Below are 23,721 nucleotides of genomic sequence, written 5' to 3' on the forward strand. Positions count from 1 at the left end.
TAGAAATAAAAAGAGAGCGTGTTGATACTGAAATTAGCATTTGTCGTACCATGTATCAATCAATGAACATGATAGTATCCACATATTGGGCGTGAGTCCCGCGCCCAAACCAAATGAGTATTCGCTTCTTTGCCTTCTCACAAAAAGCCAATAGCAAGACCAAAGATAGCAAAGCAAACAGCAGTTCGTCCTAGCTCTCTTTTGAAAAAGGTCTTTTCCACATTCATTGGGTACGCTTCACCCAATTCATGCCATGGCGTCAAGTCCCGTGTCCCTACCGGTTTTCCCCACCCAAAGTTACTTTCGTCCGCACGAGGACTTGGCGCATTCTATAGCGGTCCCATCAGATTGGCAGTGATGGTCGTCCTTAGAAAGGTTTTACCCCGTACCTGATCTTGGGCTTCAGTCCGCCATGGTTCAACGGCTGCTCTCAACAAGCGGAAATATTTTCACCGTTTTCTTTTACTTCTTGGCCTTCCATTTTCGCCACGTTTTTCGTAGCTGCTTTTCTTCCGTTGCCTTCACCGTTTCTGGCACTGCTCTAGCCCCCAGCAGTAGGTAGGCAAAAGTACCTGCAGCAAACGCAGTCCTCAGGGAAATTAAATTGCTCCGTGCTACACCAATACTTCCATTTTGCTATTACTACACATTTTCTCTTTCTGTTTTGCCTTTGAACCTCGCACCTACACGTGAGGCTTTCATGCGATTCAGCCATTAGTTTGCTCAGCCGATAGATTAACGGAAGAGTGCTGAAAAAGCAGACATTCAGAGGTGGAACTGGTAGGGAACTGTATCCATTAATTCTTCTTAGTTCGTATGGCGGTACACGGTACAGACAAATGCGAGTCGCTGTATAGTCATCAACATAGAAACGTTAAAAAGAAGCATTCAATCCGCGTCAAGTTTCTAGTAGATGGACGGAAAATATACACGGACCTGCTTATTTTGGCGGACGACGTTTTCTGGCAATTTTAGAACCCCTGACGGCCTTGTAGTGCAAGGAGCAGTCATTTTTTGTAATAAAGAGCATGTTACTTTACTTACGATATTGGTTACGTACGCCTTTTAATTCAAGATAAAACACTGTCTCGTTCGCTCAAAGTTTAAAATAAATCAGTCCACATTTAGACGCAAGCCCTGCCCCTTACGATGGCTAAGCAAAATACCATTGGTGAGATGACTAACAGAAACGGTTAACGGTAAAGGAATTAGAAACCTTGATATACTGACGGAGATATGTGCCATATATGAGCGTTCGAGTAGACTATGACTTCTTCGCCAATTCGACTGTGGTATCCTCACCGTCTGCTGTCGCCGGCAGGTGTCTGCCAAGGGGCCCAGCTCTTCTATAGCAGATTGCGAGGTGTTAATGAAATAAAGCGACAGTCTCGTTTCTTTTGTCGACGCTTTTTAATGGTTGATCCTCTGTCAAAGATAGACGATGCCGTATTCTATCCCTTACGTCAGGTATTCATCGCATCCGTCCATTGTTGTATTCAGCATTGTCGGAATCTCTACTTGTCTTCATAATTTTACCCAGGTCGAACATAATAGATCCAAATCAGGAAATGTCTATCTACTTTTTGTCCTCGTACACCTTCATTAATCTTCACATTTACTCCTACTAAGTGAGTGAGTCCTCTTTTTGCCGAAACAAAAGCTATTGTAGACTACAGCTATCGCTCGACATGTTGAAATACCTATATTCGTTCTAGACGCTATATGCTAAGTCATAAGCGTCGTATTTAAAAACGACTTATTATGTTTTATTGTCATTCCTTCTGCCGATTCTTCAACTAATCAACAGGATGTATTTAATATTATTAATTCAGGTTTTTCATTTAGCTGGTGATTGGTTTTTAACGAGACCATAGAACTTCCATGAAAAGAAAACTGTGTCGATAGTGTGTTAGCCATTAAAAAAAAATTATGCAGGACCTTTCCCTTTAAAAAATTGTGCTTTCATCTGATACGATGTACCAAAAAATATTCAACATTAAGAATAGCGCGCAAGGTTATTTTATATTTTTTTGGGCAATTTTTAGTAAATAATTATTTACTCGTATTTACACCTTTCATAAAAGGCTGAATCCTTTAACGTCCTTTTACAGCACCCTACACATGTAGGACTTATAAATGTTCGCCTTCGATTGTTTTTGCTTTTGAGATGATATTTTTACTTAAATAAGCGGCTAGTTATTCGAGCTTTTAAGATTCTTGGACCTAAATCGTCCAATTAAATATAGAAACGATACTGACTAAGGCTGGACTATAAGAACTTCCGATTCATCAAGTAGATACATCCCCTTATATGACTATTTTTTTTTTAGAGAATAGTGTGGCACACGGTAGTATAGATGTAAACTTATTTACGGCTCCAAATCAACGTATCGCGTACCAGCAATACAATCTTCTAATCCCAGTTTTCCGATTATCGCAGCTACCGGGAAACCGCGGCCACTTCATACCTCAGCCCTAGAGACTCACGCAACTTTCCCTCTTCATAAACTGCTATGTTACCTCCTGAGCGTGGTACAGTTAGTACAAGCCTATGCTATTGTGCTGTAGCATCTGGAGAGCGTTTATATATCTGTAAGTACAAATTCTTCGATCCGGATGCCTTATTCATTCTATTTATTCACGAGACTACGATTTTCACTATGAGTCGTCCATTACTGAAGTCGTGACTCAATACCCATTCATAGGACTAAAGCCATACCAATCGAAGTTTGCCATGCTGATTGTTAATTCGATCGCACCTATCCTAAGATTCGGTCTTTCTGCTGCGTTCGTTCCTCTTGTCAGAAAGGATGGTGGTAACGATCAAGACAAAGACGGCCAGTATCACTACTAGCACAACTGTGCACCTATGACCGTTCCAGGTGCTCTACTCACTCACATAGTGAATATAGCATTGGCCTAAATTGGCGAGTCGCGTAACTTGAGGCATCCAACCCCTACTTTCCCTCAATGCCCTCCCTTAACTTTCTTGGCCCCTCTCCTTCAACCCCATGGGTATTGTATTTCGATTGTGGGCTCGCTCGGTTCTCGTTCTTGCTCCTCTTTTCATTTTCTCTCTCCCTGTTGCCCGGCAGTTCTCTTTGCTTCTGTTAAACTCGATGTGCATCCGTATAATCAATTCGATAGAACGACTGAGAACTGGTCTGCTATGGATCTGAACTGGGAACAGGCTAAGGGTGCGTTTGTACTAACGTGGCTAAGCCGACTGAAGCGGCCGGCATTGCCGGTTGGAAGGAATAAGTTTGACGGTCACTGGCAGTACGAAGGCAAGCAGCTAGGGCTCCAGGGATACACAGACTTATAAATTGGTCACACTTGACAATAAGACGAAGAAGTCAGAGGAAAACGAAGAACTCGGTCCGATCCGATAGCGCCGAATCGGGTACTAAACACAGAGTAGAGGGATAGTGTTCATCCACTTACTTTTACCTCAGCGGCAGAAAAGGGCACAAAGTCAGACTCATATATACGAGAATACGCCTAGCCATTCATTGATGCTGCTATTGGTAGACACTAGCTGGCATAAAAGCGAGCACTTCCCGTGCACGCATTAGGTAGGTATTAGTCAAGGGACAAAATCAAACAGACGGTACGTTTTCGTTAACTCGAGGTGGCGAATTCCGCATAAGCACAGAAGGGCATCACGGTATATTCTGTCCATTTCGGTGGCTCACATCATTGTGTACTATATTAAGAAGACTATTGGAATCGAAATGTGTATTCTGAAGCCTCTTTGAGTAGTGTGAGTGTACTATATTATACTCATGTTGCTCATTTTCGTTAGTATCGTATGTATATATTTCTTTGGACTTCATTTAATCATACAGTTTATGCAGTATATATAGTTTATAATGGCGTACGGTATTAAGTGTGAAGAAGCTTTTCTCGTGTCCCCTTTGCGGTCGATATCGTGAGCGCAGTACGAAAGCGAAGGAGTCTTGTGTTCAAAGAGAACTAACGAACTTTGTAAAGACTAACTTTGAGTTTGTTTAGCATAGGCTTTCCGCTCCTGAAGTGGACTCTATCAATCCTACTATTAGCTTTTACTAATGTTTTTTTTTTAATTTTCTAAGGTAGAGTACAATTTAGGAAAAATATTACTTATTGTTTTGGACTACGGAATTGAGAGCCATCGTACTTAAAGCTCCGTGCAGATGCTCGCATACAAACACTCACTTTTTCTCATTGAAATATTCCTACAGATACTTACAAATAGACATACATATACGCCCAGGTGAATTCACTTATACTTTTAACAACTTCTGACCATGTTCAAGTGATTGTATCAGGAAGGGGAAGCGCTCAAGCCACCTCACATCATCTAGACACCTCCCGACCCCTAGCCTGCCCCAATCGTAGGTACAGTTTGCTCTTCGCGTTTTCCCACCGATGCCAACCATTTTACAAAGCAACCGTTTTCACTTTTTTCAACGACTTCAATTTCATCTCACTTATTTTTTCGTCTCATTCGCAAACACGAGCTTATCTTTCTTGCCCTTTTCTCACACCTTTTTCTTCTTTTCACCTAAAATGTCGAGGGCGAGGGCTCGACTATCTCTTAGACTCATTTGTCGTCTGCTTGAATTACTTTGCTTACGTTTTTCGCCTTCATCTTTATCCGCTCATCACGGCAGAATAGCAGTCGGTGTTTTCTCTCCCTCTCCCATCCGATAGGCTCGACGCGTGTTTCGCCGTTTCCAAAGCAGGTCGCCACCCATCAGGCCTGCAGGCCCGCCCGCTTGCCCCGCTGGCCACAGCGGTAGTACCAGCTTCAAGCATCCCCCAACGCTTCCTTTCAATTCTAACTGCTTTCAGCTGAAGAAGCTGTTGTTCAAGAGAAAATCGAAGATCTCGCAAATGATCACGATTTTGCTATTTTTAAACGGCGCCAGTCACTGTGCGTGCCTGGGAACTAGCGTAGCGCGAATGGCGAACTGGTTGCGCTTTATGATTTCTAACGTTAGGGGACAATTAGATCACAAGTCAACGTTTCTTTTCCTGGATTCGTTTTCTTCTACGAGGAGTGGCAATGGTGCTACCATAATCCTTTTTCGGCGGAACCGGTTTTCCGTTGTTTATGTCTGACATCGTCTCTCTGGGGAGCCTGTCAGAGCTCTCAGTTTCTTTCTCTCTGTCCTACGTTTCAGCTGATGCTCTAAGGCAGAACCCTGCCGGAAACAGGTCATTCCGCCTTAGACAAGTCAGTGAGCTGACTGCTCTGTTACGTACCGTGACGCTCAGCCAGCGTATCATTCGCTTGTCGGCCTCTCTCACCCATTCATATCTTCATATCCACATCAAATCAAGAAAAAATACAAAAATGCATTGGTACGTCATAGCGTTCGTCTTGTTCTAGCCTCGGAGCTTTCCTCGTCTTTTCGCACGTCAAACACTTTTTTCAGTACATAATCCTGTAGCCGAACATCGATTGGACGCGAATGCTACAGCATCGCTAGTGATCGATACGGGACGAGGACGAAGTCACCAAACTGATCGGTTGATATTTGTGGGTTCAATAAAGTAATATGGAATTATGCAAATCGAGTAGTTGAAAACCGGCCGCAAACATGCTTCTTTTCGTGTTAGGGACCAACTGTACGAAGCTGCAAAGCCTAACGGCAGTATCGGATGTAAACTCGATGTAGCAGTAATGACTATTTATCTGATTTGTTTTTCAGTATGCATCTTCAGGGCTCTTCATGATTTCTTCATCAATAAGCAACTAAGCGTGTTTTTCAAAAGTTAATTTTAAGTTAGATCTTCAACGAACCTCAGGTTACTTGAGCTTTTAACGGTTGACGAAAGCCTATCACTAGCAGAATTGACGGCTTTACTTCGCAAAAATTAAATGTCCCGTAGGAAAATCAAACGTTGCTTTCGTCGTTCCTAAGGTTTCCCGTAGATGTAACGTTAAAGCAGCACTTGAATAATTCACATGTGAAAGTCCCTTGTGAGGCCGTCTGAACGCAGTTTTGGTTGCCTTTAGCAGTGCCTAAGGCTTGGCTATCGGAGCATGAAGATATTCCATTAATAATTCGTATTTTTACTAAGCAATTAGCTTAATCGTGTTTAGAAATAATACTTTTTGTATGTAAATGTTTGTGTCATTTAAGATAACTGTATTTCACAAAACTCTTGTGTTAGATGTTTAATTTCTACCCTAAGTTATATGCGCGAAATGAACAGGAGGCATGACATATATATTATTGGAGGAGCAAAAACTTGACGAACTTACTTGACTTCACTTAGTGATTAGTGTTGACTTAAGTCTTGACCCACATTTATTTCTTGTATGATAAATTCGACATTCACGGTTAACCACTACCTCTACGTACCTTCTTTGACACAAATTTGAAACGACAGAATAGGTTTAGATTGCTTTCCATCTCTGATTTGTCGGCCCTATACCACTGCAGGTATTACCCGCCCCACTGATATTGTAAGTGGTGATGACTCGACCCACCTACATAAGTGACCCAATCCTCGTTTCCAATGTCCAAATCGAATTGGCTAAAAGCTCGTGAATCGTTCTTTGATCTAAGAAAACTCGAAAATGTTAGTGACGATTGTCCATGCTTTCGCCAAGTTAATCAAGTTATCTTTTACACATGCTTTCCTAACCTAGCTGTACGTGCACATGTACACATTTGTCCAAATGAATTTTAAATCAAGTTACATTTTAGAGGTACTTACACCTGTATCATACTGAAATAAATCAAGGCTAACCGTGTCTGATTTTGCTCATAATATAGATTGACCAAGCTATATATGGGCGCCTTTATATGTTGTACGTATTTACGTATATTGGATAAATATTTCATTAAAATCAGTACGTGGTACCGCGTGCACAAATGGGCCCACGAAAACGCCCTTTTCAATATAGAGAAAACGTGGTGCTTATCTTTTGCCCATTAAACTTTCCTTTTTCTTGATTAATCACAAAGGGCGAACTTTCCGGGTGGAAAATATGATCGTACATGCGATACTTCAATCCGAAAGTTCCATTACGCATAAATATAGCCGTTGGCTTTTTATTGTCCAGTGATGACATTTTTGGGGTTTTTTTCAAGGTCTTTCGTAGTTTGAGCAATCGTAATCTCTTCACTCTCATCGCAAGAGCACTCGCTAGTTTTTTTAAAATTAACCAAAAAATAAAAAAGCATTGCATATCTAAATGTTTAGCACTTTTCTTTGTTTAGATATATCCTCATGTGTAAAAACATGTTTATTATGTTCGTTAGTTTATCTACATTCAAAACTATCATTATATGATGTTCAAAATAAATTCTGAATTTAGATTTAAAAAATATGGGAAACTTTAAAATTTTCAAGATTTTGAAGAATATTAAATATTTAATGAAATTGTTATAGCGTTATTTTTTGGAATGCGAATAGTGGTTAAAAAATAATTAATAAATATACATTTTTTTTTTTATCACCTTAAAACTAACTCTTTAATGCTATGCTTGTACGTACTACTTTTCAATTAAATATGAAGGTTCTCTGGTGAAGATACTCGGAGATAATTACGGAGAATAGCTCAAAAATATTACTGTTTAGCATCTACAAATGATTCGCAGGTTTTAAATTCAGATGAAACAACGAGATGGGGGTCTCGATGGGTTTTTATAGAAGCAGTCACAGTTAATGTCAGAATCGTGAAGCTAACAGCTCGCTCAAATCTGGTACCGTCAATGAATAGATGGTGAGTTTGTTGCCAGTTAATGTAAATAAATTCTCATCGCTTCTGAAATAGGCCGCAAACCCGTGTGAATAGTTATTCTGTACACATTTCCATATTGATAGCATTTTGTGATAGAAGTACAAATCAGAACATCAATACGAAATATCTCTGGTTGTTGTTTATCTGAGTGGGCGTGTATTTATATTTATCAGGTTAGCAAACTATTAGTTTTTTAAATTATACAAGAAATAAAGAAAGAAAAATAGATACGTCTATTTTACTCTCGACTCAAGATGCTAGCAAAAGCGTGATCAGATCTAAAGACAGCTCAAAGTCGGTCCGGTTGAACTCGACAAAAAGCTATCCCCCCAAATCAGCAATAGACGCTTGTCGTAGGTACCCACGCAAGGCTGAGTCATTCGACGTCATTTGCCGAGCTAGTTGTATTTTCAGATCGTCTCTTGCCGTGATCCCGCAATAGAGGAAACACACATTCGCTCGTTGCAAGACATCGCTGACCCATTGCCTCCTATGAGAACAGACTAGTTTCAATATGACCTCTTTAGTTTAGAGAAATGCTTGCTTATTTCTAATGGTCCGTTAGGATGGCAAAGGGACAACAGCGATGGGGAAGGTGCGGCGAATGTTAACCTAGACCAGTACAGTCAAGTGTGATTTTACTTTTTCTAAGCACTGTTTAGAAATCTTCTTAAACAGTAAGTGTCGCCTAATGACTTTTTCGTATATATGTACAGATACAAATACAACGTTTCCTCAACAAGAAAAGATACCCTTATTTCTACATATCATTGCTTCGGTTGACCGGCCTTGAGGAATCAATAAATTCTATCTATTTTCACTTCATCGGCTGCAGATCTACACAATGTGTAGTATTTGCATATAAATCGCAGTGTTTATTTAAAAAATAAAACACAATATACTGCTGCTCAAAAAGGCCTGCGTGTAATAATTGCTTTCGTCTACTTTTTTCTAGTGAAGAGTAAACACAAACGCGTCTCACAGAAGACCTTGCAGATTCATACAGAATCAAGCTGGCATAACCTTGGTCGCCTTCTCTTCAACATTCAACACAAGGACATTTGCCACATATTCTTGTATTGCAATCAGACCGGAAGTGACGCTGGCTCCCAAAAAAGGCAATATTGCCAAGACCCTGCACTAATTATTGCGCTGTAACTCAAGCTTGCGTCAAGAAGCAACGAGAGCGTCACTTGGACGCCGTCTTATACATTTATCCTGTCGACTTATTTTTGACACAACTAGTAACGGGCGTTCTACAGAGCCATCTTGCTATCTTATTCCGCATCCCATTCTGTTTTGATCTTCTGTTCTTCACTAAGGAAGCGCGCTACTCCTGCGTCTGCCTTCTCTTCTCCAACTTTCCCACAGCAGCTGTTTGTTCGAGTTCACTATTTCTCTGTTTTTTTTCCCTTTCTCATATGCTGAAACCCCCTGAATCGTCTTTTTTCCATCCAGCCGACCAGCTTATCTTCCACTTTCACATTTCGGTGCAGAAAGATGCTCCCGGTGGCTTCCTCTCCCTGCCGCCGACTATCGTGTTATGTTATTGTTGTGCCTTTGTCTCGGCTGTGTTATTTTTTTTGTTTTATTCGGACTTCTCCTTTTTTTTCTTAGGAAATATAAAGCACACGAATCATGGGCGGTGAGGGAAGTTCTCGAAAGCGGGGCACCAAGAACTGGAAGACGCCCAGAGCAGACAGGAAGACGCTTATAGAAAGCGAGGCGAGGCTGTGTTAGAGGTGTAGAGGCGAGGACGTAAGTGCGGGGTAGCACAGAGATTTGTGTCTCTTTCTTTAAAGTCGTTTTCCGTTCTGGGCTCTTCTGCTCTCAGCCGTCCGCCGCATTTCATCTTCCATTTGGTTCCCCTTCCTTACGCCCTTCCGTTCCTTAGTTTGTGCAGTGCTGGTCATCGTGGCTAGGTGGGATGTCGTCACCTAAACTCAGGATGTTCGTAGCGATGAAGGAAGAGCCACGTTAGCAAGGATAAAGAGGGGGAAGTTAGTGAGATTGAGAGAGAGAGGAGCAGAAATTGAAGGATTTGAGTCTTACGTTTCGTTCTGCGTCTCTCTCGTTATTGAAATAGCTTTTGAAGGGTAAGGATTGGCGCTGTCCAGTGTTTGCTAAAGATTTAAATTTGCCCGCCATACAGTGATTCACCAGTCCATTAGGTACTTTTCGCCACAAGTCGGCAGCGCCATGTACAAGTGATTTCTGCAATGCGTTGCTCTGGACTATCAGCGCAAGCTGTGTTTCGCTGTGCAATCCAATAAGCGTCTTATTTATCTACGTATTTTTCGATTGCTCTTGTCGAGCGAAACTTTTAATGAAGGTGTGGTATTATGTTAACATTTACATTTTCTGGATAGGTTGAGTTAGCTCTTCAATTATCTCTTTACATCTTGTCTCTACCTGCTTCGGTTCTATATACTTCTATGCGCCGCTTTTTTGCCAGTCCGTATGTAATTTGTGCTGAGTTTTCCACTTTTGTTAGCGTGACCGACATATTCTTCAACCACTAGGTACTTTTTTCTTTCGTTTCAGTTTGTGTCCAGAAATGCCCGCTGCCTCTCGTATTGCTTCTCTGTTGCGCACCGTTAGCTTTCATTCTTTGAACGCGATACGCAAGCGGTTCAAATATGAACGCAGGTGGGTCGTACAATCTGCGACTTTCTAATCGGTCTACAGGACAAGCTACGGTGCAGTTGAGAAAGAAGCTTCTAGGTGAAGAAAAAAGAATTCGACAAGGACTGACAAAACAAAGAAGTCTAGAGATAGGCGTTTAAGCGGGCCGTTTAGATTGAGCCGTTAGAGGAGCGAGAACTGTAAGAGCTGAAGTAAAGGAAATACGACAAGCGAGGCGGTCTGTTTCTGTTATTCCACTTTTAAATCAACCCCAACGATTGGGATATACACAGTGGCTCGAATCGTCGCTGAAACCTGTTAAAGATCGAACGTTGATAGCCTGCCGCTTACTCGATCTTAGTGGCGCCATGGAAGAAGATATTTATCGTTTGAGAAAAACTTTTCTGTGTATTATTTCCAGTTAAAGCTATATTATGCGTATTAATACCCATATTATGGTTTAAATCAACGTGAGATAAGGGATACGGATTAAAATGTTGAGTTATGTTAAAATAGGCAACCACTTCTCTGAATGCGGGAGGTAACACAAACGCAAATGGTTTCATCACTTCTATCGACGGACGAAACAAGAATTATACCCTTAATATATATAAGGGGATAAATCTTGTCGATACTTCCTTCTACCTTGAGGTCAAACTGGACGAACCCTAGAGTAAGGCTGATTCCTATCCTGCACGGTCATACAATCCGGCGAAGAGCTTGCATCACCAGCGATAACTCCAGTTCTAGCAGGATCGATTCGTCTTCCGTTTCATCGATAAAACCTATACAGCGGATGAATTATCCGAACCTGGACATCATGTAAAATCACTTTATAGCTTTACAACAGTTTTATAGCACTTTCGCGTACCTGTTTAAGTCGCACACTGCGCGGCCAACAAAGTAGAAGGTATTATATTCGGTCGTGTTTTCAATTATCTATCTTGAAATAACAATACCATTCGACTTTCGACTTCGATATTCACAGTCCGTATATTTCCTCTAATTTCTAAACTCTAACAGATCGTCGCTTGCTGCAACTAGTACTATATTCCCTCACCAGCGTTTGTTGCTTTGGTCTTGTTAATTCTCCGACCTAAGTACTCGTACCATACACGTGCACGTAGCACATAAGCTAATTGTAATAATTGTCTGCAGCTTTTGCCGTTACGGTCGTGTCTGCCTTCTCTTCGCAGTACTAATCCCGCATTACAAATGAATATCAAAGTGGTAAATAGGACAAAAGGGAGAAGGCGATCGTACGGGTCCCCAAGAGCTCAGGTCCCTATGTGAATTCTGTTAAGTGTTTCCCTATGCCACTTTTCGGCCGCTACCACCAAATAAATCGACGTATTTCCTTTCCATACCCACAGTATGGGACTCTGGCCTTTCCAACGTTTATTAATGAGCCTTCCCTCGCTTTTGTCTTCTCCTACATAAAACTTTGTGCGGCATTGCGTTTCACGGCTGCTGCCTCCGTCGTCTTTTCGTTTGCCAGCCATATTCTATTGCCCAGTTAATGTAGTTCCTTCAAACGCATTTAAATAGTTCTAAATTTGAGCCACGTGCTTACCGAGGCATACCTCATTGCCTGTGCATGATCTTATGGCCCGGTATTCGAGAAATAGCGACAGGCACCATCAGAGACACTTATGACTGCGTATAGCTTTCTCAGGGGTTCTCATTCTGCTGTGTATTTATTCTCCAAAAGGCCGGACCGACGAGCCGAAAGCACGAGTCTGAAAGTGCGCCTGTACAGACGTCATTGCAGTGGCAAGACGGGGGTTGCGCTGAAAGCAATAGCAGCGGCACTAGCTCCTAACATATCTCTCGTCGACGACTAACTGACTCGGTTGCTTTCAATTGATTTAATGTTAATATTTAATTGTATTATACTTTCTCTTCATTTTGCTTATCTTTCTGTTTCTTCTTCGCGATTTCTCCCTCCCCCTTTCAACGTTTGGATAGCATGTTGCAGCGCCCCCGCTTCGTGCCGTTCTACTTCCTTTGTATTGTGCGGCCGGGGGTTTCTTCATCCGTCTATAGGACCAGTCGTTGATGTCAAGAAGAAGATGAAGTCCATTTCTCAAAAAAGAACTTTCTTGTGAATCGTTTTAAGTGAACCGTTCGACCGGCCACCGTGCCCCTTTGTACGCCGGCCCTTTCCATCCCTTCCGAATCCATGGGAATTTGCATAAGAATGCCTTTGGACCGACAAACTTAACAACAAAAAAGCGAGCTAGAGGCAGCGATGGCAGGGGCAGACAAGAAGATACCAAAAACGTTGGTGCTCGCTATCGTGTGCGTTGTCCCGTTTTACCCGTCGTCTACGTCTAGGCCCACACGTTAGTCGAATCCGAGATCTTTCTTTCTTTCTCCCTCTCTCTGGAGAACCTATAGAGTTGGTCTTAACGCGATCCTGCGCTTTTTTGCCCCTCCTTCTCAATTCTCCTGTCAGGGGGCCAATCCAACGGCATATGGAAGGAGCTCTTACAGTCTTGCATGGTGCGTTCTAGCTGATGCGTAATAGTGGAGAACTTTCAACTTTTATCGAATACCGCTTCTCATACGGGAAGGCAATTTCTCTTCTTTCACAGAATTCGATGGGGCGCCGTGTTCAGGGGCTGAACCTCTCCCGTCTACAACTGCTGCGGGCGCTGCTGTTGTGGAAACTGCTGAAACTGCTAGTGCTCCCTAGTCTGCGCTGCTGGATACCACCAGGGATGCAAATCGGACGTCCTTCCAATGCAATGTCTGTTCATCCGTTATAGCTGTTGATCGATGTTGCTGCTACCGTTGTTGTTGTTGTCACTTCACCTATTGTTGTTGTTGATGCCATAGAAGACTGTTCTTGTCAAAATTGCACTCAATTTCGAAGATTGGCCGCGTAGAAGCGATAAAGCGAACCAGCAAGCTAACCTTTCTACTCACTAGCCGCGTGCCTTTGTATATTGCCCTTTCACCCTCTACACCGACTTCACTTTCAACATGGCACTTACTTATTAGGCTCTGTTTGACGTTGCTGATACCAAAACCCAACTTGAACATTAGCTGCTGGTACATTGAAGCAAAAACATTCAGTGTTAGCCCCCACAACATCAAGAAGCGTATTTATAACGGATAACGAATTCAGTTTTAGTTTATATATTTGCGGTTAAAAGAACATTGTGTAGGATCGCTCTTTAGCTTGCATGACTAACGGGGTAAATGCCGGCCTGTAAAATAATTAGCTGGTCGTTAGACTTCGTGATAGCATCATTACGTTAATTATAGGACATTAATTTGTATGGTACGGTAATGTGTATTCTGACGTATTAACAGTCTGTTATAGCAGCGTTCTCCTGCCTGGCAGTGGAGCTTTAAGTCACCCGAGTTAAAATGGTGATTAACTCAGCGGCTCTTCCAGGTATCAGACGCCCCGATCTGTAATATCACCTTTGTCTCCCTGACATATCTCCTTTAATGGTCTTATAGGTCGTACAGTTGTTCACTAACTTCATTTTACATTTTATTACTACAAGTTCTATTGTATCAAGCCTCCCTCCGACACTTGACACGGTATACCCGTGTGCTGGGTTCAAAGTGTTAACGGGGTTATACGGGGGTAATAAACCTGTACGTGCCAGTTGCAGTAATAAAATTTTTCTACTATTGCTTTAAATTCACGGTGCCCTAATCGCCTAAAGCCATTTACCGTTCGATCGCTGTCTAGTACTGCTTCACACAAGTTTTTTTATATGTACTTTTACATTCACATAACTTCTCTAGTTCTATAGTTGTTTTTAGCCATGTCAATTTGCTTCTAAGGGTTTTCATGATTACGAGTTGGGGTCGGTTGGGGTAGTCTTCGTGTGGTATTGCATTGTTCAGGTAACATCAAGTTCTGCTATGGACCTTTCATTCTTTAAAAGGGCCCCATTGTCCCCCATGTTCAGAAATAGTACTTCAGCTGTAGCGGTTCTATGCACTCGACTGCGCTCATAGATTCACAGAAATGGGACGTACCGATGCTGTAAACATGAGATAACCAAGAAAATTATAGCGTATTCAATTCATTCATAATTAGAAAGCTTTCTTGGGGCTGCTTTTTATAACCGTATGTTGTTGTTGTGTGTTGACTAGTGCATCTGCATGCGTTAATTCGAACCTATGACGTCTATAACTAACCTATTTATCGCATACGGAGCAAAAATTTCTCTTTTCTGTAATCTTCTCTGCTACCTGTGAAACCCCACTTAATAGCAAAATGTGTGTACGCTTTTCCTGAATCCAACTAATACTCCAGCTAGTAAACAAAGATCATGAGACAATCTCGATCTACTGATGCATGTTCGTACCGTATGTAGTGCTGATACAACAAGACGTGAGTTCATGTCAATTTGTAAAGCCAATACTACTAATGATATTTCCAGCTTTCAACTTGCGTGATTTTCTCATTGTTTTTAAACATCTTTTTCTATCATTTCTGGCGTTGTCAATGGTAGATATCGACAATTGTTACTCCGTTGCGTTATGTTAAACTGGAACCCTAACGTCCATTCTATCGATATTGTACAGCCCAGATATGCTACTGGCTCTTAGCACCTGGGCACGTAATGCCTTGTTGCGCGACTGCTTAATAAATATCCACTCCTTTTTCAACATGCAGTTATGATTTTGAAGTTAAGTAATGTAATAGCTATAATAAGATATCCTGAAGGTTTACCTTTTGCTTGGCTTTTTTTGATATTTTCTTCTCGCCATAGATTTGTTGCCTAAAACCTGAAAAGAATATCTCTGCACCTTTAGGTAGACTCAATATCAGCTGAGATGTTGTATTCAAAACTTCAATGACATAATAGGTGTGGATGTGAGCAAAGCTCACTCGTCCGCAAGCAGAAACGATGGTAAGCGCTTTCGACCTCTTCTTTTCAAATAGGTTATAGTACTCTACGTTGAATCCTTTTCATGAATTTTAACCGCTAACCCTGCTGTACACCGGCGACACCGGGGGCCTCCATCTGAATCCATCAATCGTCGCAAGCTTTTCATATCTGTGCTGGCCGCGACGCCTAACCAGACTGTTTTCGTCATTCAACAATTTTATTATTATTATCTACACGAGGTTCATATCGCCTTCAGTGTAACATCTGCCACTGTTTGTCCCTTAATTTTGTTTTATTTTTGGGGGCATCTAGTACACATGTATTAGTACTTACTAGTACTTAAGTTATTTTCATAAACATTGTCTTTATGCCTCTACAAATAGACAAACTGCAATCGTGAAAAGTGCGGTTCAGTGAATAAACCAATATTTATCGAATAGTTTCGTTACAGGTCAGCTCTGCTCTTTGTTTGCGCAGGAGAACGGATGTTATGACCCTCAACGAGCCTTTCTCTAAAGTTGTAGTCTTCTTTCAATCCAGTCATATAAAATTTAATCAATTTTATACAGAGTGCTATAATTTATTTGAGATTCTGTGCCTGTGCGTTGAGATGTGCGTAAGATGTGCGTTTGCCGCTTTTCCGTTTCTCAGCTTCTCTATGTATGATTGCTTCTGGCAGCCCGACGAAGTGACGATCGGCGTAAATTTCGATTCATATTCTTTTAATTCACTTGCGTTACCGTGCTAGATAGGTAAAGGCGGCTTAGCTGTGTTTTTTGGGTTTGAAGTCTTGGTGTCCTATCAGTCGAATCGTTTCACCTAGAACTGTGTACTTCGAAAATGCATGTTATCGTCTAACAAGCTTTAGGCACTTCGTAAACCACCTTTTCGAGGCCTTTTAGTTGTATTCGCCTTCTTCTATTATCTACGAAATAAAGTATACCAATACTGTAACAAGTCCTATATGCTTTGAACCCCGTTGACTTATATTTCTTATTTTCCAAATCGAAGCAATAGCTATTCTTTTGGATGCATTTAGGACAACGCTCTGCATCGAACTTTTTCGATTGCGTTTACCCTCTACGCCCCAAACTCCACCCATATGAAATTTCTAAATTGTTGGCAGTAAAGCGATAATTGGTAATTCCGCCTCCTTATTATAACCTTGATTTCGTTATTTCGATCAAATGGACCTTTTCTAGACACGCTAAACCATACTGGCGCAAAAATACCACATAGGGATACCACATAGGGTACCAAAGGAGGTACACCATAGGTGTTTCTTCTATGAAGATTCTGCCTTTAAAATTAGGTGATCTTATTACTGAAAGAATGCATCATAACGGGTATCTCCGAACTGCAACCTTTAGTGGTAAAGGTAACATCTGTAAGAGGGAAGAAAACGAGGAAAACACATATTAGAACTTAGTCTATGCGTATAAAGTTTTCATGAAATCTTTGTTGGTCCTTATCTAAACTTATTTCGGCGTTTCCTGCAGGTTAGTGATTATAATAGGATTGCATATGTTTATATATGTACAAATAGTCAGTCAATAGTACTTCAGAAAGCAATAAGGTAACAACTGGAAAGCCACTTAAGCGGTTCTAACAGGTTACTAATGGTGATATCAGCCTCACGCAGGGGTGTAGGTATGAACCAGAAAGGTACCAGGAATAAGTATGAAAACGCTATACGTTGTTCCTGCTTCTCATTAAAATACTTGTTATGTTTGATATGATAGATGGACAATTTCAACGCGGAAAGAGAGAGAAAGAGGGGGGTTCCGAATCTGTCCAATAACAGTAACAGACCCCTTAAGTCAGCAGAGAAGAGTGTCTGGGATGTCTGGTATGTCCTCAAGTTTGGTCTCACTGAAAAATGTCAAGCCATTTATCTTCTCTTTTATAATTAAGGTTCGTTCAAGGAGATACTTGTCGATCCTGTTTTGTTGTATGTGCTTGCGCAAATACGCCTAAGGCTTTGAAGGACGATGCCGCTATTTGACAGATCAGAGTAAAGATTTCTGTTAAATTGAGTATCCTAGGGTTGTGCCAACATTTATGTAACTTCGTATGCTATCGCGTTCTTTTAGTGACGACACTTTTGCAAGCGAAGAACATGAGCGATATTTACTAAGAACAACTGCACTCTATAATATGTAGTATTCAAAGCATCTATAACATGACAATGTTTATAACGTAACTGATGTTTTTAATAATAGTGTAAGAATGTTTTGTAAGAAAGATGCCTAAATTATCTAGAAAGAATCTAGACTGTCTGCAGGCACTTGAAATCGAATTTTTTGCTTACCAATTGAATGCCGCTAATTATGATTGCTAATGACTGAGTCATAAATACAATTCAACAGCCATAATGGTTGAAAGGCATGCATTCGCTGACCTGATTCATTTATATAGTTGATTACTAGCCTAAAAGAATCCAACCTTAGAGGCCTGGCGAAGAAGCACAATATGTTCAAATATACGATATAGGCCGAGTAAGGCACAGAACACTTTAAAATCGACACTCTCCTATGAAAGGCTGATTGTATATGTATATGTATATTCATCATTATTGAAGACATTAGACTGCTTGGAAGGTATGTTCCTTTTTTACGTGCTCTTTACATTTTTAAAAAATTTTTCTTTTTCGATGTGCTTCTAGTTATTATGGACGATTTATTTTAAATATTATTTCCATTTTACTTAGTCTTGAAATTGTTGTTTCTCGAAAGAGAGGCATCCACTCTCAAGTCTAAACTTCGTACATAATTGTGCGATATGGATAATACGGTAAAAATATGAAGGTAAACAACTTCACTGCTATATGTAACCTTCAATTAAAAAAATAGGTAAAGTCAATCATTACCTTCCGACTAACCTAATATTGTATAAAATACATTTAAGAGAACATATATTTCAACACGAGAGGAGAACGAAAAGCTCATTTTATTGAAGGGTAGACTTTCATTGAATTCGCACCAACTTTTAAATATATTGATCAGATTTTTCACTGAATTTCACCTCATTATCCGCAATTCGTAGTATTATTATTATTACTCGAGCCTCTAATTACAAAAAATAAAACTAATTTCACGTTATCTTCGGGAAGATTTTGCTTAGATACGGTCATTTTTACCGCGCCACGACAATCTATTCTCCTTTATAAAACGTAATCGTGGAAAAATTTAGACGCAGATGGAGCTAACCAGCAAACATTTGCGAAGTTCGACGTTCATTAAATAGTCAAAGTGCAACTATTTATATATGGTTTCGTCTTTAAGGAGCGAAATTTAAATTAATTAGCAAAACTAATAACTATAATTCATAGTCTCCGTGTATAGAACTACGGAATTCCAGAAAAACACTCTGGATTTTTACGCAACTGTTCCGCCTTTCATTAGTCTTCCCTCTCACCACATAGAAAGAAAACTCTTCATTTAAGAACATCGTTCACTATGGCCCCTACTTCAGTACGCTGGCAGTAAGCATACCTGTGCTCATAAGTTATTTCTAGCGCTACACATTTGAAGACTTGCAGCCGCCTAATACTACATGATTATTATAGCTACCGTCACGGTTGCAGATCCATTTCAAGATATATCCGAACTACGTGCTAAGCACTATCTGTTTAATACATCTACCCGTCACACAATACTCTAAAGTACAACTACGGATATAACTTAACTGGAATTTTATTCGGACCTGGTCGGATATGAGCAATTCTTTCCTACAGAAGAATACGAACCCTTTAAACTAGATTAAAAAATTAAATTGAAAAAACAACACTAAATAAATTTGTTCAAGTGTGTATATTTGTGCAGATTATGCGCATGTATTGCTACAGCCGTGATCAGGGCATCTAGTCAACGCCACCAACAGCAAACTTACACAGGAAATGATGCTGGGAATCGCAATGTTACACGGTGCCTAAACGCACCATTAATATGCCTGATAGAGACCTCTATGTTTACCACACAGGATGAAGTCGAGGTAAGCGCACAATTGAACTAGCAGCCCTTCTTCTTTCCTAGTAGTAAACACCATTTCCCATCTCTGCATTGAGGTTAAACTTTTCGCCGCTGAATGCCCCCTGAAATTTCTACATCTTTCGGAGTTAATCGGGTGCATTTGTATATTTAAGCCAAATTATCAAGAACACTAAGGCATGACACAGACGTAGATAAGGTCCTCTACCATTAATTTCGATATGTAACTATAATTATATTTTATGATATTCGTTTTTATCCTCAAGCTGTCACCGCGACGTTTGTATAAATAAGGGTAGATAGCTCAATAAGAAATATTTAAAATGACACTATACTTAATAATTGGATTACGAAGGATATATAATGCACCTGTATGGGATGTACGATTTTTTCATTTGGAAAAAATAATCCTACAAAATCTTTCGCGTTAGACTGTTCTGGATACAACAATTTCCTAAAAGATTTGTTTTTCCCACAATGGATTTCGAACTTAATCTGCCAAAGTAATCGGTGACCGGTCTAGCTTTGTACCAACTCCCAATGTTAACTGTTTGATAAAGCAGTTAACTGTAGAATCTGGCTATTAGCACGTGGAACCCATCATTCTACATAAATGATCGCTATTACAATTAACTCTGTACGAAATCCGTTTTCCCATGGTTCATTTTCTGCTATTCGTGGCAGAATACAGTATACAACAATCGATTTTCTAAACCTGGTTTAGCAATAAGGACTCGAACCGAATTTTCTCAGGCGAGTACCCTCGTACATTTTCAGGAAAGTTACTAACGGCCTCTTGCTTCAAGGTCAGTGCTTGGAGTGTCGTTAAGTGCATACAAAGCTTAACTTCACAGATCTACTGAAAATTTAATTTTGACATTTTTTCGTGCAAGAATATTACTATCTGTGTGCTGTTTTAGGTCTAAGAATGGGCTTAAGACAACCTGTAACACCGGTAGCAATCTATTGATAATAGAATGAGCCTTTATTCAAGATGCCACAGGTCGGTTAAGCCGTTCCTCTGGAATATTCCTTCTATTTGCTACCTTGCGCATCATCTGACCATTCTGATGGAGTAATTTTATTAAAATGATTGCTCAAAGACAAACGATTCAATAAAGAAACAGCAATATTTCTTTTACCTTGAGCAGAAATGCATCGTTATTAAAGCTAGATTGTCAATCATCATGTTCTCTATCGTACAGCCAAATCACTTGATCAAAGGATTTGACTTTAGTTAAGGATGGCTCTGCCGAAGACAAACAACGCATCTTCGAGCATTCCTCAACTCGAATTTCACGCAAGCTCTCACCTTCATCACGCGAAGTGACAGCCTATCAAATGTTCGCGCCCATTAACCATCGCTTTTATGTAATAATCGAATCATAGCTGTTTTTTTTTTGTCAACTCATGAAGGCCGACTTTGATGATGATGATTTTGGATCGGTCTGATAACTATATTACTTCAAAGAAATATTAAAAATCCTTCCATCTCAAAGATAAAATGATGCGGATTAGATTCGTCGGGTTTATTATTCTAAGCCAGCTACGATTTCTATAATTGATTCTCCTGTGAAACCTTGACCGCAAAATTGAAACAAATATTAAAACTGTATCACACGTTGATATAAAAACCAAGTGTTATATAGTAACTCTTCGTTTGGTCGTTATCTGTGACCTTAACATAGTTAGACAGGCCCTCAAATAAATGCATACACATTTGAACATTCCGGGCACACCTCGAATTATAAAGCGCGAAAACCTAGAACTGACGGCGAAATTAAATGACGAGGTCGTACCGCCGCATTCCCGCACCATCGATACTCTTCATTTAGCACAAATAGCCATAGCTAAAGAGGTTCACCTTAGCGAACGAAGTTTCCAGGAACGGGAAGTCTCTCGATGCAACGAATAACGCAGTGCAGGGAAAACAACTATATGAGCCCTCTCGAAACGGCGAGAGCACGAGAATTTGCTAGTAAACTTTTCAGTACTTGTGGAGAAAACCTTGTAATCAAGTATGGCTCAAAGTTCCAGATACCGGGGTCGGCTCACTGTCGCTGAAACCTCTGGTTCTGCCTGCATAACTTACAAGTACTTTTCTATAAAAGCAGGAGGCTATCTCCAACCCGAAATCCTGTTACAATGCTGAAGTTAGGGATGAACGTCACGACTAGATTGAATCGCGGCGGAAGTACGATCATAGGGCCCCGTCCTAAGTTGGGCCTTGGTAAAAAACATTTCAAGTGACAGATTTAAATGCGCGCTCCGTACACTAGGGCCAGTTTCATGCCTTATGCACACAGTTAAATTACTTGCCTTTTAGCGTGTTATGAATTCACCGAAAACGTCTTCGTGCGGGCAGTATCAATTGCACAACCCTATCTTATAGCTTGACATTGTGTTGAGTAGTATATGTAAGTATACGTAAGCACCCTGTAAGTTAACGAAGTCTGTTGCACATAAGGCCGTGCTAGGAGCTTTCAATGAGCGTAAGCGCCACCGTCATTTACCTTCACAGAAGCCTACTGCTTTTTGGAATATGTAAAATTTGAATATTTTTTTGGAAAAATTTGATCATGCTCAGAGGGGAAGCCTTCCGTCGAACTCGATGATGTGAAATTAAATGGACCAGTTTTTGTAATATCATTCTATTATTGACTATGAAGCACGTTCTCGATACGGTTTTTGCAAGCAGGCAATATATTTCATATTTTCAAAGTTGGCAGAAAGAAGGAAAAGTTCCTATCTATCTATCTTGCCAAAAAATTAGAATTCAATTGTTTCCAATGAAATGTATCTTGTCATTTTCTCCGTTACTTTTCTCGGCTTGTTTCTCATTTTTTTTTTGCTTAACGGTGGCACTGTTGCGACACATACTAAGGACATAGCATTATTTCCTCTTCCATCTACTGTGCATCAAATACAGCCTTACTTGAATATCGTATTCAACAGCGCGGCACAAATATTATTTTGTGTATTCCTCGCACATAAAAAAACAAGGGGCAGAAGAAGGTGCACTGCATATTGCCTCTGAAATGACACTAAATTTATATACATCTATTATATGCTCGTTTGTCATAGCTTGCAAGTCTATTTTGTTTTTCAACTTTTCGTAAAGCTTACGCTGAGGTCAAATTGTCATACTTTTGCCCCATTTTAGAGACACAATCATGCAAGATCCGCTTTCCATATATCTACCATTACTGTCAACGAATGACACTTACTTACGTGAACAAGAAGCCGCCCGTAGATAGTAGCGAAATTATTAGAGCTTTTTGTTTGAGCCATCTGTCGATTTTCGTTGTTCTGTGGCGCAGTGATCTACCAGTGTATATTCGCCTTTAGCTGCTGCCTAACGAAAGATTCGCTGAGCTTTACACTCGTGTCCTCGTTGGTTCCCTGCGGTCTTGTTTTCAAAATGGGGTCGAATCATCCCTTCTGAATTCAGAAGGGTCGACCCGGTCCGTCAGTTCGACTCATGACGAGAAGGGCTGAGATTCTCTGAAAAGACCCTCTGTGGTAGTTGCGTACAGGGGGACCTCTTGCTCACGACGACCGAGCTCTGCGGAAGTTCTACTAGCTGGTACTAACAGGGGAAACAGAGCCAGTGCCGGATTCAGTTTTCAAAATCAAGCGCCAACCGCGGCAAAAAATTGAAAATGAGATATAAGGTTTAAGCGAGACGTAATCAACTTGTACTTTTGCCAATATACAATCAGCGCTGTGCTGAGTTAGCGATTAAGCCGTAACTAGTCACTAATTATTTCAAGTATTTATCATGGGAAAGTCTAGGTGTAGGGAAAGCTTCGAGTAGGCTCAAGCCTGATGGTCTGATGCCGTCGATCGTACTATAAATAAATGCATTTAACCGAAACTGAACAAACTGTATATGGCTAGTGATAAATAAGTTGTGTGTATATGTTCTACGAATACAGTATTTCAAGTGCTCCGCCGTTAGATGCTACGTCAGCATAAATAACGAAGATGAGGGTTCAACATAAAACGTCGTCAGGTCTTCATCCAAGATGGTCTGGGTACTCGAAAGGGTACTATAAAATTTATCACCGAGCTCGATTAAGCTGAATCGTATAGGGATTATATGCCACCCTGTTGGAAGTGAGTTTGTTGGGTAGTGTCTTGCTGTTGCCAGGTGATTGAAGACCGAACATAGTTACGTAACAATAGTGCCTTTGGCGACCGAACTTTCGTCTTGGCTTTTTTCGTACGAAGAAGGAATTAACCCTTTGTACCCAACGCCACAGTAGTTGATACTTGCTCTATTGTATACCAAATCTATCTGGAGCTATTATCTGAAGCTGTCGCTACGAAAGGATGAGCACATAAGCGTCAGGAAAACGCATATTTGCTGACATAAAATTACGAATTATTTTTTAACTATTTGAACGCTAGGTTACAGAACCCAGCCTTTACATGATAATATTTGATAGGAAACGAGTCATAATAATAGAGCAGAGGTGTATGTGATATAAAAAAA

At 40.5% G+C, this 23,721-nt stretch overlaps 1 long non-coding RNA gene across 2 annotated transcripts; it reads right to left on the reverse strand.

Moving 5' to 3' along the window:
• Nucleotides 1-15,793: 15,793 nt before the first annotated feature.
• On the reverse strand, nucleotides 15,794-23,477 carry LOC147753620 (uncharacterized). Of its 2 annotated transcripts, none has more exons than XR_015310638.1 (2): nucleotides 22,455-23,477; nucleotides 15,794-16,619 (listed from the first exon to the last, which is right to left on the reverse strand). It is a non-coding gene; the product is annotated as an uncharacterized LOC147753620 (long non-coding RNA). The 2 variants fall into 2 exon arrangements; XR_015310637.1 differs by having other exon boundaries at nucleotides 22,451-23,477.
• Nucleotides 23,478-23,721: the final 244 nt, after the last annotated feature.

Source organism: Varroa jacobsoni, unplaced genomic scaffold (assembly GCF_002532875.2).
Source record: "Varroa jacobsoni isolate VJ856 unplaced genomic scaffold, vjacob_1.0 scaffold_342, whole genome shotgun sequence".
In the NCBI taxonomy this organism is placed as follows: domain Eukaryota; kingdom Metazoa; phylum Arthropoda; class Arachnida; order Mesostigmata; family Varroidae; genus Varroa; species Varroa jacobsoni.